The sequence below is a fragment of the Molothrus ater genome, chromosome 3 (genome assembly GCF_012460135.2).
Source record: "Molothrus ater isolate BHLD 08-10-18 breed brown headed cowbird chromosome 3, BPBGC_Mater_1.1, whole genome shotgun sequence".
NCBI lineage: Eukaryota > Metazoa > Chordata > Aves > Passeriformes > Icteridae > Molothrus > Molothrus ater.
In genome coordinates this window covers 100,433,215-100,446,692 of record NC_050480.2, presented here as the reverse complement: position 1 = coordinate 100,446,692, position 13,478 = coordinate 100,433,215, and the positions used below count along the sequence as shown (strand labels likewise).

The following is a 13,478-nucleotide window of genomic DNA, read 5'->3' as shown; positions in this document are numbered from 1 at the left end:
TTCCTGTAGGTTTGCAGCTGTAGTAACAGCTTTGCCTTTAATACTGTGCCTGTTTCAGGACAAGTCTTTTGTCGAAGGGAAAGCATGAAGGAGCCCTCGTGCTGAGCATAGGCAGGGGTCAAGTTTCATTCTACCCTAAGCTGACCCCTGGGCAGGGAGATTCCTGCTTTAGTCTTTTAGATCATGTGTAAAACCTGATGCTGGCTGGATCATCCCGCATAGGGCAAGAATATCTGGGGAACATGGGGAGAGGTATGGAGTCAGACATTTGCAGAAGGGAATGAAATGTTTGGGATGCAGCCTCATGCTTTCTACAGCAGTGAACATCAATCAGACCTTCTCAGAAAAGCTTCAGTGGTGCTGAAAGTCTTCTTTCTCCCCCCACCTCCTGTGCCCTTGATTTTCTCTTGTTTCCCTATTCCCAACGTCTGTTTATTCTCTTTTTCGTCTGATACACCGTGGCATGTGCAATTTTTGCCCAGGAAAATAAGTTATTATTTTATTATTATTATTTTATAAGTTATTATTAAAAACACAGAGGCTTCCCTGGTTTTAGTCCTTTGGCCATTGAGTAAGCAACAGTTATTTTTGTTCTACAGTGATTTATGACTGAACAGATTTAGAGTTTATATTTTTAGGTTTATAGGCAATTTAAATAATCTATATTTGTGACTATAAATATTTGATATTCTTACAGTCTGTCAATGAATGTTATGCCCAATTGGAGAAAACTGTATAAACTAAAGAGACACAAGCATTGTGTTCCTAGCACAGCCTCATGATTCTTTTCAAGTACCTAATTAGGCAATCCTTAAAGGTAGCAAGAGTTTGAGCATTGTTGGTGAACCATCTAGAAGGGTGCCATCCAGAGGAAATGACCTGCTTTCCATAAGTGAATCAATTCTCCACAAGACTTGGAGTACAATGCAGTAGGATCACTGCTCAGAAATTATTGAACTTTTTTTACCAGGAACAGCATACTTAGAAAAATAACCACCAAATTTCTCTCGTTTGCGCTGCTTTTTGTTTCCCCCCCCCCCACACACACACTTTTTTATGGAGTCATAAACAGGCATTAGTCATAATAAATAGACATAGCAGACATCTCTTGAGAAACCAGGATTTTTTACTGAAGAGTTAATTTTGCATGTTTTTAAAAAATAAGAGTAGTTTTTTTAAAAGATCTAAACTTCAGGGGTTTATTTTCCTCTGCCTCACCTCACCCTTTATCTAGCTTTAGTTTGTGGTAATCCTGCAGACACAGCCTTTGCAGTGATCCTGTGAAGACAGATACATGCCACTGCTTGTACTGCTGCTGTCCCCTTCTGTTCAAAAGAAAACCATCTTCCTTTCCACTCCCAGTTGCCAGTTTCACTCATGTAAATAGTAGTTAAGCATTCCAATGTTTTTTCCAGGAAAACAGTGAAGTATTGGGCACTGGCAACTTGAAAACCTCAGCCTGAGAACCCCTGTAGCTTAAAGCTCATTACTTCTCCTTCCACAAGTATTTCCTCCCCAGCCACTTCAGAGTGTGACCGTTTCCTTGATAGATGGGGGAAGCCTTTTCTGGGATTGGGACTGTGCTCACTGTGGGGTCTGGGCTGTGTGATGATGCTGGGATTGGCTGCTGGAGGTTTCACCCCCCCCTGCTCCAGCCTCCTGGCCCCAGCCCTGCTCTCACCAGCCTTCCCCATCCCAGAGGGCCTCCCCTCCAGGGACTCCAGCCCTGAGCCCCTTGCACAGAGGTGACAGCACAGTGAATTTTCTGTGGGCAGATGAACATTTCATTCTCTTTCCAGGTTTCTTTTGACATGGACTGGCATGACAGGTAGCTTTGCTTTAGGGTAGCTGCAGGATTATGACACACATTGCATCGACCCAGGGATACCAAATTAAGCTGATGGTGTTTCTTGAAGCTCACCAGAGTAAAGGAGAAACAAAGGAACAAATTTTGTGTTCCTAACCTATATTCCTTGATAAAATCAATGCAAAGCTTTGACAAAAGCCAATATTAATTATTATTTAAAGCCTACTAGATAAATTTGCTGGTTTTTGATAACTCCTTTCTGGTGTGCTGTGCAGTTTCATAAAACCAGAGGGTGATTTAGGTTCAGCTTTTTATCTGGTTCCAACCCATCTGCCATGGGCAGGGACAACTATCACTAGACCAGGTCACTCAAAGCCCAATCCAGCCTTGGCCTAGAACACTTCCAGGGATGGAGCATCCACAACTTCTCTGTGCAACCTGCTCCAGTGCCTTGCCACCATCACACTAAAGAATTCCTTAGTATGTATGTGTAACAGTGCACGTACCTGTGGTGTGATCTGGTAGAGTAATCTCAGAAACGTGATTATTAGTTAGTTTATGTGATAGCTTATATCTGTTCAGAATTCTTTTCAGGGGCCTTATACTGTATGACTGAAAGGAAAACATGGTCTTTGTAGAAAGGTATCTACAGCTTAAAGCTTTGATGAAGTGTGAAATGGACATAAAGTAATTGTCATGTTTGGCATAAAAACCTTCTATATTAAAGAAAAAAGATGCCCCAGTGTGTTTTTTAGAATCAGAGGGAAAAAACAAAGAGGTGTTTGTAAAGATTCAGTGCATGATTTTTTTAAATTTGTGCCTTTATTTTATTTTAGGTTGCTCCAACTGAGTTGCCAGAACACTGCCCCACAGAACTTTGGAGGGTCACTTCTTAATGGATTGCTGCAGCCTCTTAATTTCTCCATTGATCCTGTTCCCTGCATCGTGAGAACATTTTAGCCAGCACAGAACCTAGAAAAGTTACATGTAAGTTGTGATTCCAATTCCTTTCTATTTAAAGAAAAAATGGAAAAAAAAAAAAGATCTTGGGAATGCAAGGTAGAGGCAGTAAATATCACACTTTAGAAAAACACCGTAAAAGCTGTAATTCAACTACAAACATTAGGTGGTGAATAAATTGTTATTGAAGTAGTTACTTGCTTTTTTAACCTAAATAGTGATTGTCATTTTGACGGCTTTTCTAAGTGTTCTGCTACTACGGTAAACCATAGTGAGAATTGCCTAAAATAGCTCTGTTCCCCCACTGCTCTAACTGCGCTTTGTTTTTCTCTGCAACGGGCTGCATGTGTGCACACTTGCCTTGGTGTACCCTGCCAAAGTTGCACGTGCTCCACGTCAGTTTGGAGGCCATCACCTGCCCTACAGGACTGCAGGCACCCTTCTATTTCTCCCATGATAGAATCCATATGCTTCTCCTTTCGGGTTCCTGGAGTATTTCCCTTGGAGGAGCCCTGATGCTGCTTCATCCTTCAGCCTGCTGCTCCAAAAGGCTCTGTAAGCATCAGAAGTGTCTTTATTGCTACCTCCTGCTCCTTCCAGGTGGAATCAGTGCTCCACCTGAGTGTAGGAGGGTAAAGAAAGTTGTGCATAGATCTCCTAGGGACAGATTGAGGGGACTGCAGATCCCTTCCTAACTTCTCAGCTGGAGCAGTAGTCCCCTGTGCTTGTTGTGCTTGTTTGATGTTTCACCCAAGATGGGGAGCAGCTTATGATGCTGTGCACGTATTCAGTCCCTGATCCCACAATGACTGAGTCTTCCTCTGAAACATTCCATAGTGCAGCCTGGCATAGAATCAGTGGGGTATCTTGGTTTGTCTCTTTGCAGTTTGTCAGCAGTTCTAACCTTAATTCTAGTTTCTGAGCTAAAAGAAGCTTCTGGACCACTACAAGGATGGCATGGATGTGGTGGTCTGTGCTCTATGGAGGGTGGGGCACCCCAGAGCTGACAAGTTTGGGAAAAGGCTTGAGCACAACTTAATTTCATTAATTTTTAAAACAAAACCAAATTTCTTTGTGGTTAAGAGGTTTTTATCTTTGGGATGGTGTTATAGAGCAGCTTGGCAAAAGGAGGTAATACAAAATTGTGGTTCACAGTGTGGCACTGTGCACGTTACCACCCTTGTTTGTTCACTGCAGTAACAAATGCACATGATGCAGTTTAGTCAGAACAGGTCAGTGAAGCAGACCACTCCTTACAGGTCAGTTTTTCTTGAATGCTAACTAATACCATTTTTAGTATGTGGAACTGATCCGTATGTAATACTACTTCTAAAAAAATATGAATGTTTTGGAACCAAAGTATTTACATTAGAAATATACCTTTATCTGAAGTACTTTATTTGCTTATGTGACACTAAAATATTTACTAAAAAAAGAAAAGTCTACTGTAAAAGCAGGATTGTGTTCTTTAATACATATGGAAATTCAGTTTTTAAAGAGAGGAATTTTTTTTCTAGTGTGATAAGTATCAGCAAAAAAAATGGTGAAGTCGTAGGCAGTGGAGAAAGTCTGGGTAGGAGCAGAATTCACTGTCAAAGAGGCCTTACAAGGTGTGAGTTTGATTTTGTTTTCCAAAAAAGGGAGAGTGTTGCCATTTCCTTGAGGGTCTGGCATTCTCTGGTGCAGTTATTAATCAAATCCCCCTTAGCAAGAATTGTCTGACTACAGGAAAATTTTGGATCTGGCTTGAAATTTGTTTTTAGTGCTTGTCTTAAGGGAAGAAGACTTGAAAATAAGAGTTGTAACAGCTAGGCAGGCAGAAAAAGCTTGTTTTTCATTAGTCCTACTTAGCACTATTCCCATGAGGTTTGGAAGCCTTATTCACAATTTTTTGCAGGCTTTTCTCATGATGTTTGAAAAGCTTATCATTAGGCATCTTGCAAATTCACTATTTAAAACACTTCCAGAGGAAGTAACTTCAAAAATATCATCTTGTTGGGGGACTTGAAAAAGCAGACAGAAATGGGAAAGACAAAACCTCTCTCATTCCAATAAGTGCATGGGAAGTTTAGTCTTGCTTTTTGTTATGCTACAAATAATCAGATGTCTCCTTTTCGAGGAACAAAATCAGATCTGAGGACCAAATGAACTTGAAAACCAGTATGAGCATATAGGAGCTGTCATCAAATATGTGCCTTTCTTTTTTTTTCCTTCTTTCTCTTTTAACTGTGGTTATGGGCTTCAACTGTGCATCATTTTTAAAACATGGTCTGTACTCAAGCTCCTAGAAAACCCATGCATCACCTCACAGGCTGTTGGCCGGGGTTGCACCCGTCGTGTGTGCAGATCCACGCCGGCACAGGTGGACATCAGGGCAAGCTGCCTGTTGCTTGTTTGATTTCTCTGTTTCCCATTGTCTGGCTGGTTTTGATGACAGACTCTGCTAGTAACAATTACCTCATTATAGCAATTTCCATAGAAAGAAGCAGACTTTCACTTGTTAATTAGCCCTTCTGGAAAGAGCAGTAGCACAAGGTTGACCCAGCTGTAACAACTGCATTCTTGTTGCTTTTCCCAGAGTGCAGTGGGGTAAATAAGTATGCCTTTCCCCTCTTCCATTTATTATTTTCTTTCTATAATACTACTAGGATGCTGATGGATAAAATCTCTGTAAAAATAGTACTTAGTGATGTGTGAGTTCAAAGCAGAATGTCCCTTGCTTGTTCTGACAGAGCATATTGCAAAACCCTGTTATGGTGCGTGTGCCAAGGTAGTAAAGAAAACCCCATTTCTCCCGGTTCTCTGGGAATGAATCCTGGCTAGGTTAGACTGAGTGTACTGTAATGTGGGAGTACAGCAGTCAGGGAGAAGCTGTGCTCTCTGCTGAGAGGCCCTCTCCATTTGTTATCCCAAACAGCCACGAATGGCAGAGAATGTACAGAGCTGTGTCTTGGAGCAGCTGCTGGGGCAGGGCTGCTGGCATCCAAGCAGAGACAGGTGACTATTCCTAGCAGTGTCCATACTCTGCTCACATTTCTCATTTTGTTTTAGCCCTGTGTGATTTCCTTTAAAAGCAGCAAAAATAACATCCCAATCAATGTCCTTCTGCATCTCATAAAAAGACCAGATTGGTACTGCTTATCCAATGTTGTGAATTCAGCAAGGGCCTATAAGTGGTTTAAACAGGATAAAAAAATTAGGCAACCCAAAACTCAGAAAGTTCTGTCCAGAAATTTCATATTTGCTAGGTGTGAGTTCTTCAGTGTATTTGAAAAAAAAATTAAAGATTTCTTGAAATCTATGCTATGCCCATCTCTAGGCAGATGTAAATAATATAAAATTTTAAATATGCAGATATTGGTGGTTTAATGTCTGTCACCCACCTACCACCACAGCCTGGGAAAAATGTAATTTTTTTTCAATCTGCTCTTAAAGGTCAGATAACTTGACAGAATTCAGAAGAAAAGCAGATTTCTTAAGGCAAAATTGTATCACTTTGAACATTGACTTACCAAACACTCCTAACCATCAGTAGCAAACCCTGTTCTCAAGTGCCATGACCGTACCTGAGGACACTGGCAAGTTTATCTTACTGGATGAGAGATGTGGCCATGTCTACGTTTCACGATTTTTCTGGTACGTTTTCCTGTTGGAGTGCTGTTTTCGTAGGGGTGAAGGCACTTTCTTACTCATTTTATGGTACTGGCATATCAGGACTCTGTGCCTTGTGACACCAGTGTGTGGAGTGTCTCCTGCCTCAGGGACCTTCACAACCTCCCGTGGCATCCTGTCCATTGACCACTGCTAGCAGCTCTGTGTCAGTGCCTCGATGTGATCAGGTGCTTCTCAGCACCGTCAGAGCCTCTGTACCTCAGCCAAGCTGCTGGCCAGGGACAGCTTTTGATACAAACACATCAATATATATATAAGTATATGATTTTTTAAATAAAATATGTATCTGGACAAATGTATGTCCTGAACGGCGCTGGTGTGGCTTCAGGCAGGGCGCCTGCACGTGACACACGTGTGGGTGGTGAGCCAGGGTCCCTTCCTGGAGGTTTCTGCCCAAGACCCCAGTGCTGGAGGCATCCCCATCCAGGCACACGCAGTGACCGCGGGCTGTGTGGCTGGGAGGAGCACTCTGCTCCTGTTCAGCTGCTAACAGCAGCAGAGGACAGCGGGGTTTGCTGCAGTGTAGTGTGCCATCCGAACCTGAGTTCCTCTGACACCTCTCGCCTTGCTGGCATTGACCACAGGTTTGTTTGTTCGTCACCCCAGCGGTGCCACGGGCTGCGTGGGCACGCAGCATCATTGATCTGTTTACTCGGCGTTCCCCTTGTGGCTGCCGTGTTGTGGCGAGGACTTTTATTTTTTGCTGTGGCAGGTGACATCGCGGGTGTGTGTGTGTGTGTGTCAGCCCAAGGGACTGAGTCACAGCCCTCCCTCCACCCAGGGCCAGCGGCACTTCCCCTTTCCCGGCGGGGTGAGCTGCCAGCCCATCTCCACAGGTCATCTCACCAGCCTGTACATTGCATTTTTTTGGTTTTTTACAGAAAAGCCTGAGAGACGGTGGCAGCCAGACCAACTTTCTCTGTAACCCAAACCAGTGAAAAGTAAAATCCATCTCACCACATCAGTTTTGTTTTCACTGCTGGCTCAACCTCTCCTCTCCCTCTGGCAGAGCCCTGCACAGTCATTCAGTGCCCGGCTTGGGGGTGGTGTGGTTGTTAGCTCAGTGGTGTATGACCCATTTATTTTCATAATACTTAGATACCCGCGCTTCTGCGGCGTTCGGCACACAGGTGCTGCGACCTAAATCCTGGGCAGAGAAGCGCACACCTGATTCCAGCGGCGTGCCTGGGGAGCAGCCGGCTCTGCCCCAGCCTTGTCGGGAGCTGCAGGAAGCTGGTGTGCTTTTGGGTCTAGCAGGCAATTGATGAGCAAAGGCAGGTAAAGGTGCATTTCTCTGGAGCCAGCACTTTGTCTTCAATCATTTAGTTAAGTATTGATTGCTAGCTGGTGGGACATGCTTCCTGTTACGATGTACAAAGAGTAGAGACGTAAAGGCGCTGCATTGGATCGTTCTCTCGCTATAATAACCGGCACTTTCTGCGACACCAAGATGATTAATGGCACAAGATTGCTCACTCTCAACATCTCCAGACACGGCATCACCCTCGTGTTGGGTCTGGTCTTAAGATAGATCTTTTTTCCTTTATTTCTTTTTTACTCAGTTAGTTGAATTCGTTTTCTGCGGGTTTTCAGATGATAATTAGGTTTATGCTTGTGTTACTTTCTGTAAATGGAAAGAATCAGGCACAGGACGCACAGGAGAGTAAACTGGCATCACAGTAGCCCTGAGAGTTTTGGTACAAAATTAAAGAGTAATTTGCAAAGTGACTTGAAGTAAAGTGGATTTAAACACAATGAAATCATCCTTGACAGCAATTTGTTTGAAGTTCTTCTACTGTTATGAGTGTAAAGGGATTTTTTTCTTTTTAATTGCCAGTTTCTGGGTAGAGTATTCAGCATAATTTCTCACAGGTAAGTGAAGCATTAACTCCTTGTACCTCAGTATTTTGGGCAGTGTGGGAAGAAACCGAGAGTTAGGGGGAAGCACCTTCTCTACTTCATCATTTAAAAATCAGTCAGTGGTCAGCTAACTTAGAGAAAGACTTTACCAGGGACACTGGTGCTGGGAAAAATGTATGAAAATCCACCAGAATCCTGGACAGTAGGTAGGCACAGCATGTGAAAAGTTGTCTTCAGTGTTTCACAGAATATAATGGCACTCTAGATATAAACTGGAAAAAAAGTAACAGCAACTAGCTAGTTTGCATTCCTTGTTCAGATGAGCCATGAGTTTTGGGGCTTTTACATTTATATACTTTTGCTGTAGGTGTTGGAAGTGTGGGTGGCCACGAAAAAGCAGTGGTTACAATAAGATTTTCCGTTTATTGCCCTTTGTGTACGACTAAAAATAAGATTCAAATGCTTCAGCATTTGTGGAGCAAGCATAATATTTCTCTGCGATCTGATGACTGGCTTGCCTGCAGCTTCAGCTCTGTCTGGTGGGTGAGTCCTAGGTTTTAATGCTTGTAAATGGGTCTGTGTTGGAAGGAGAGTCAGACCTTACTTGTGGTGTGGTCTGGCTGTGTTAGTTCATCAACTTCTTACTGGAAAAAAAAAAAAGAAAAAGTAGTTAGGCTTAGTACATAAGTTAAAGGTGGTGATGAAAGAATTTTGGAAGCAGAATTGTTCTGCTGTCTGGAAAAAGCAGCTTTGGAGAGGACTGAAAGATCTTTAAAGTCAAAACTTTCAAAACTTCAGTGGTGTACCTTGAATTGTTGATCCAGAACTTCATCTTCTGGCAAAGAAAAAGTGAAGCAGAGAAAAAAAAAAGGAAATCTATATAAATCTGCTGAGCTTGAGAAACAAATTCTCAGGGTTAACTTTTGGCAGATAAAATCCTTTTGGTTTGCTTTTTAGGGTGACTGTTGAAATACACTATGTGATGCTTTTCCAAGTAGTTGCACTGGTTAGGAATCCACTAAACCAGTTGTGGTATCTTGAACTACTAAAGTGTTCTGACCACATTAATTGATATGTCAGCTCGTGGTCAAGAGAAATATTTAAGAGAGATGTCAATATATGCAGGGAAATTTGTAGCTTCATGGTGTCAGCTTTGGTGCTGTCCCAGCTTCGCTCATTAGTAGCTGTGGCATTTCCAGAGAATGAGTGTGCCTCTGCATGTCAGGCTTCTCAGTCTGATGTCGTTCTTGATGGATGAGAGGAGAGAGCATCTATCCAAGAGCTGCAGGACCCAAGGTAGAGGTTAAAAACTTGCTCTCTGCTGTGTGGCAGCTTAAGCATCACTGCTTTCTTGTCACTTCATGACCTTCCCAGCTTTGCCAGGCTTTGCAGGGCAGCAGAGGTGTTGGTCTTGAGAACTGGGCTTTATAAGACAATAGGTTTGCACTCTGACTAACACCACGTGGTGCGGAGGATGTGAGGTGCTGGGGGCACTTAGAGGTACACGTGCTTGTTCCATGGACTAGTCACGCTGTCAATGGTGAGTCTTTCATTAGGCAATATGAAATCCCTTTAAATTAGCTTGGTGTAGTCCTCCCTCTCCTCCTAGGAGAGCTCGGTGCCTGTCATTGCTACCTTACTTTTGCCTTTTTGCTGAAATGCTCCTTTCTGCTTTTACATCTGTGCCTGCTCATTGAACCGGCTCTTGCTCTGATACGAAGTACAAATGGCAAGAGAGCTGAGGCAGTAATCAAGACTTCAAATATTTAAGATGGGAACGGGCAAAACTTCAGCAATTATTAGTTTCTCCCACAGTGGTTGCTGCAGGGAATTACATTACCTCTGTTACAATCACCTGCATGTCTTAGTCCTGTAGGTGCCCAGATGCCGACAAGGGGCATAATCACTTGCTGTAATATTCTTCTGTGGAATTTTCCCTTTTTCAGTACAGTTGTAGAGGTGGTTTTTTTCTCCCCACCCACCCTTCTCCTTCTACTGCTGTGCCTGCTGCAGGTAAGTTCAAGCCTGATGGCTTTGAAGATAATGACAGGAGAGAGTGCAACATGTGCGTCATGTGGCAGCGGCACTCCCGCGCCGATTGCTGCTGCTGCGCTTTCCAGCGGGATGAGACACGCTGGGCTCTTCCAGGGGTATCACCACACAGGCTATTTTTAGGGATGGCACATTGGGTGCATTGTGCAACTATCAGTACCCACTGCTGTGCTCTTCATTTTTTCCCTTGTATGGTGATGAGGTTTTTAAGGTGTTTGCCTTTCTCTTGAAGAGGTAGTAGGATCTCTTTTTGATTTTTTTAACTACTTGTAGAGGTGCTCCAGGGAATCTGTGACGTTATATTTTCTGTACACAGTTTGAAGGGAACAGTCCTACATGTGGCCACTAAATTAGGATTAGTGCAAGTGACACAAACAATGTGGTTGTGATTTTCAGCTGAAGAGTTCTAACAACCTCTTGGGTTGCAGAGCAGAACTGCTACCTTGGGAAACCCCCAGCTTGTTTTTGGCTTTTTTTTTTTTAACTTTACCACAGAAAACAAGCTGTAGTCAGTCATTTTTACAGTTTTCATAAACTCTTTCTGTGGCTCTCATCGTCTGGAGTCCCTTGAACAGCCATGTCATGCTATACTGTGAGACAGTGACAGCAGCAGATGCTTTGGGATGTGGTGCAGCCGCACAGTGGGAGCAGAGCTGGACACAGAAGTTGACTGGTGGCTTCTGTCCATCGCTGCTGGAGGAGCAAGGCTGGCCAGTCACAGGCTGCTTATCACAGTGCTCAAATAATGCAAAAACATTAGCAATGGAGATTTGCTGTAATGGTGTGTTTTAAGTGCGTCTCTGCTCTGCCAGCTTCACTTTTAATGCACTCGGCTAAGGAATGCTTTGGAGGTTGCTGCTAATGGATGGATCTCTCAGAAAATTGGAATTTTGAAATAAGATTGACACTTTGGAGTGAGAAATATAAATCTAATGAGAGTATTTCAGCAGAGGCTTGTAATTAGGGATGAATGGAGGGAATTTGTACGCACAGTCTGCAGAAGGGCACAATGGAAGGTGAAATTGCACCCTCTGTGCTGAATGAGGGATGAAAGCCAATGTATCAGTGTCATGGCATGACAGTGTAGAGTATAAATGATACTGTCACTGAGTGCTGCAGAAGGTATCAAGGGAATTCCACTCCAGTAAATTACATTACTTAGACAGACCTGAAGGCATTGTGTCTGAATGATTGGAGGGAAAAAGGTTGTCAGCACAAAGCAGAAGATATTATAGAACAACTGGCTGCAGGCTTGGAAAGCAGTTTTTTTCTGATGTTTACCATGCAAAGCTTTTCAGATGCTGTTTAAATTTCTTTTTTGGTTAAATTACAAATGTATTGATGAAGGAAAAGTGTTTTTTGAGGTGGTGCTTGGAGTGGACACCAGCCTGCAGCAAAAGGTGTGAGCATGCACAGCTCCGATTTTTTCATTAGGATTTGGGACTTCTTCGGACTTGAGAAAAATCTAGTTATGTGTTCCCAGCTCAAGTGGTGTTTTTTAATGCATTGCTTCATTTCACTGAGGACTTCCTTTCTGGCCTAGCTTTTGTTTGTGGGGTACTTCTAGCACAGATTTGTAGAGAGAATGGGTTGTTATTGTTCTCAGTGGCAGTGAGGGGCTGGACTGTGGTGAGGAGCAGCAGATCATGGGACACAAACTTTAAGGTCTCCTTTAGAGGCGTGGTGAGGTCCATGATGTGGGCAGGTAGGAGCATGATGTCATGGGACAATGCAGCAAAAATCCAGACTTACCCTTTCAGCATGTATGTAACACAGTGCACTAATGTAACACAGTGTGTTCCTCACACTGTTCTGCATTTTGCCCACCAAACCCCACTGCTAAGGCCAGTCCCAGCCACAGGGATGGTGTTGAGTAGAACAGTTATTTCTCACAATTTTATTCTCTGTAACAACCTACTACATCCACCCGCACAGGGACAGTACCTTAGAGATAGGTTTAACTGCTTCTCTGTCTCTGACCTCACACACAGACAACACCTACAAGCTCCTGTAATTTCCTAATTTGCTCATGGGTGAGACAGCCCAGCTCCCACAGTTCTCCCAAACTGCTGCTTGATGATTAAACATCTGTTCCCCGAAGATGCTGAATTTCATCCTGTGGTACATAATAAGCTCTGCTTATCTTGGGGCTTCTTGTAATACCTCAGCAGTCTTTGTCCTTCTTAAAAATGTACTTTCCCACTTGTCTACTCATAAAAAACAACACTAAAATTACATGCTATAAGTAATAATAAGGGAGCAGGCTCCGTTCCTCCTTTCCAAAAGTTGGTTTTTGGCAAAGCCCACACAAGGCAGGAAGATGGACATGCAGCACAGTCTTAGCAGTCCATAGAACAGGCTTCTCCACATGGGAATGGTGATTCAAGTTGTGGGAGCATTAACCAGGAAATATGGCCAAACTGAAGGGTGCTGACTCAAGGAAGGTAGCAGTTCAAATGCTCCCATGGAAAGGCTTCAGCCCCTACAGCCTGTAGCTGGAAACCAAAGCATCAAACCCACAGGCTGTGTGGAAAAGCAGTCAGGCATCTGTGGGAAAGAAGTTGCCTGTGTGGGATGGGATTCAATAGTAGAGCAATTTACTCTACTGCTGGGTCCTGATCATGACCAGGGGTGAGTGGGAGGAAGCAAAGTGCAATTTCTATCTATACCTCCTGCATTACAACTGGGTTGGAGTAGTCCAGGGTGTAGGTCTCTGTCTGTCTGGATAAAAAAGGGATTTCAGATATTAGAGATGTAAAGTTTGTCCTTAGACCATCATTGTCAGGGGAAACTACTATGCCTGCTTGAGCACCTGTTTGTAGTAGGAGTAAAAATCTGCTATCACTCACTTCCCCTGTGGTATTTTGTGTCAAAAGCTGGCATTTTGACACATCTGGTTTTTTGCATGTTGGGAAAGCAAATGCTTTTTTCTTCTATTTAGTGTCATTTCTCTGGTCATGATCAAGCTGTGTTTTCAAAATGTGGCTCTCTGTAGTGATCCATTAATCCACAGAAAGTCCATTAATTCTCACAGTCCTAACTACTCATATGAGGCCATTTTGCTCTTCCCATGCTTGGTCCTGCAGCATGAATGCCTATAACCAGCACCTGTGAAGTCACCAGGGCC

General features: G+C 43.3%; 1 protein-coding gene across 1 annotated transcript in view; it reads left to right on the top strand.

Moving 5' to 3' along the window:
* The window catches only part of BACH2 (BTB domain and CNC homolog 2), a 182,311-nt gene that overhangs the window by 101,188 nt on the left and 67,645 nt on the right, over positions 1 to 13,478 (top strand). Inside the window, exon 4 of the mRNA XM_036380552.2 lies at positions 2,644 to 2,794. The gene's annotated coding sequence lies outside the window, so the exon portion shown is untranslated. The remainder of the gene's footprint in view (positions 1 to 2,643; positions 2,795 to 13,478) is intronic.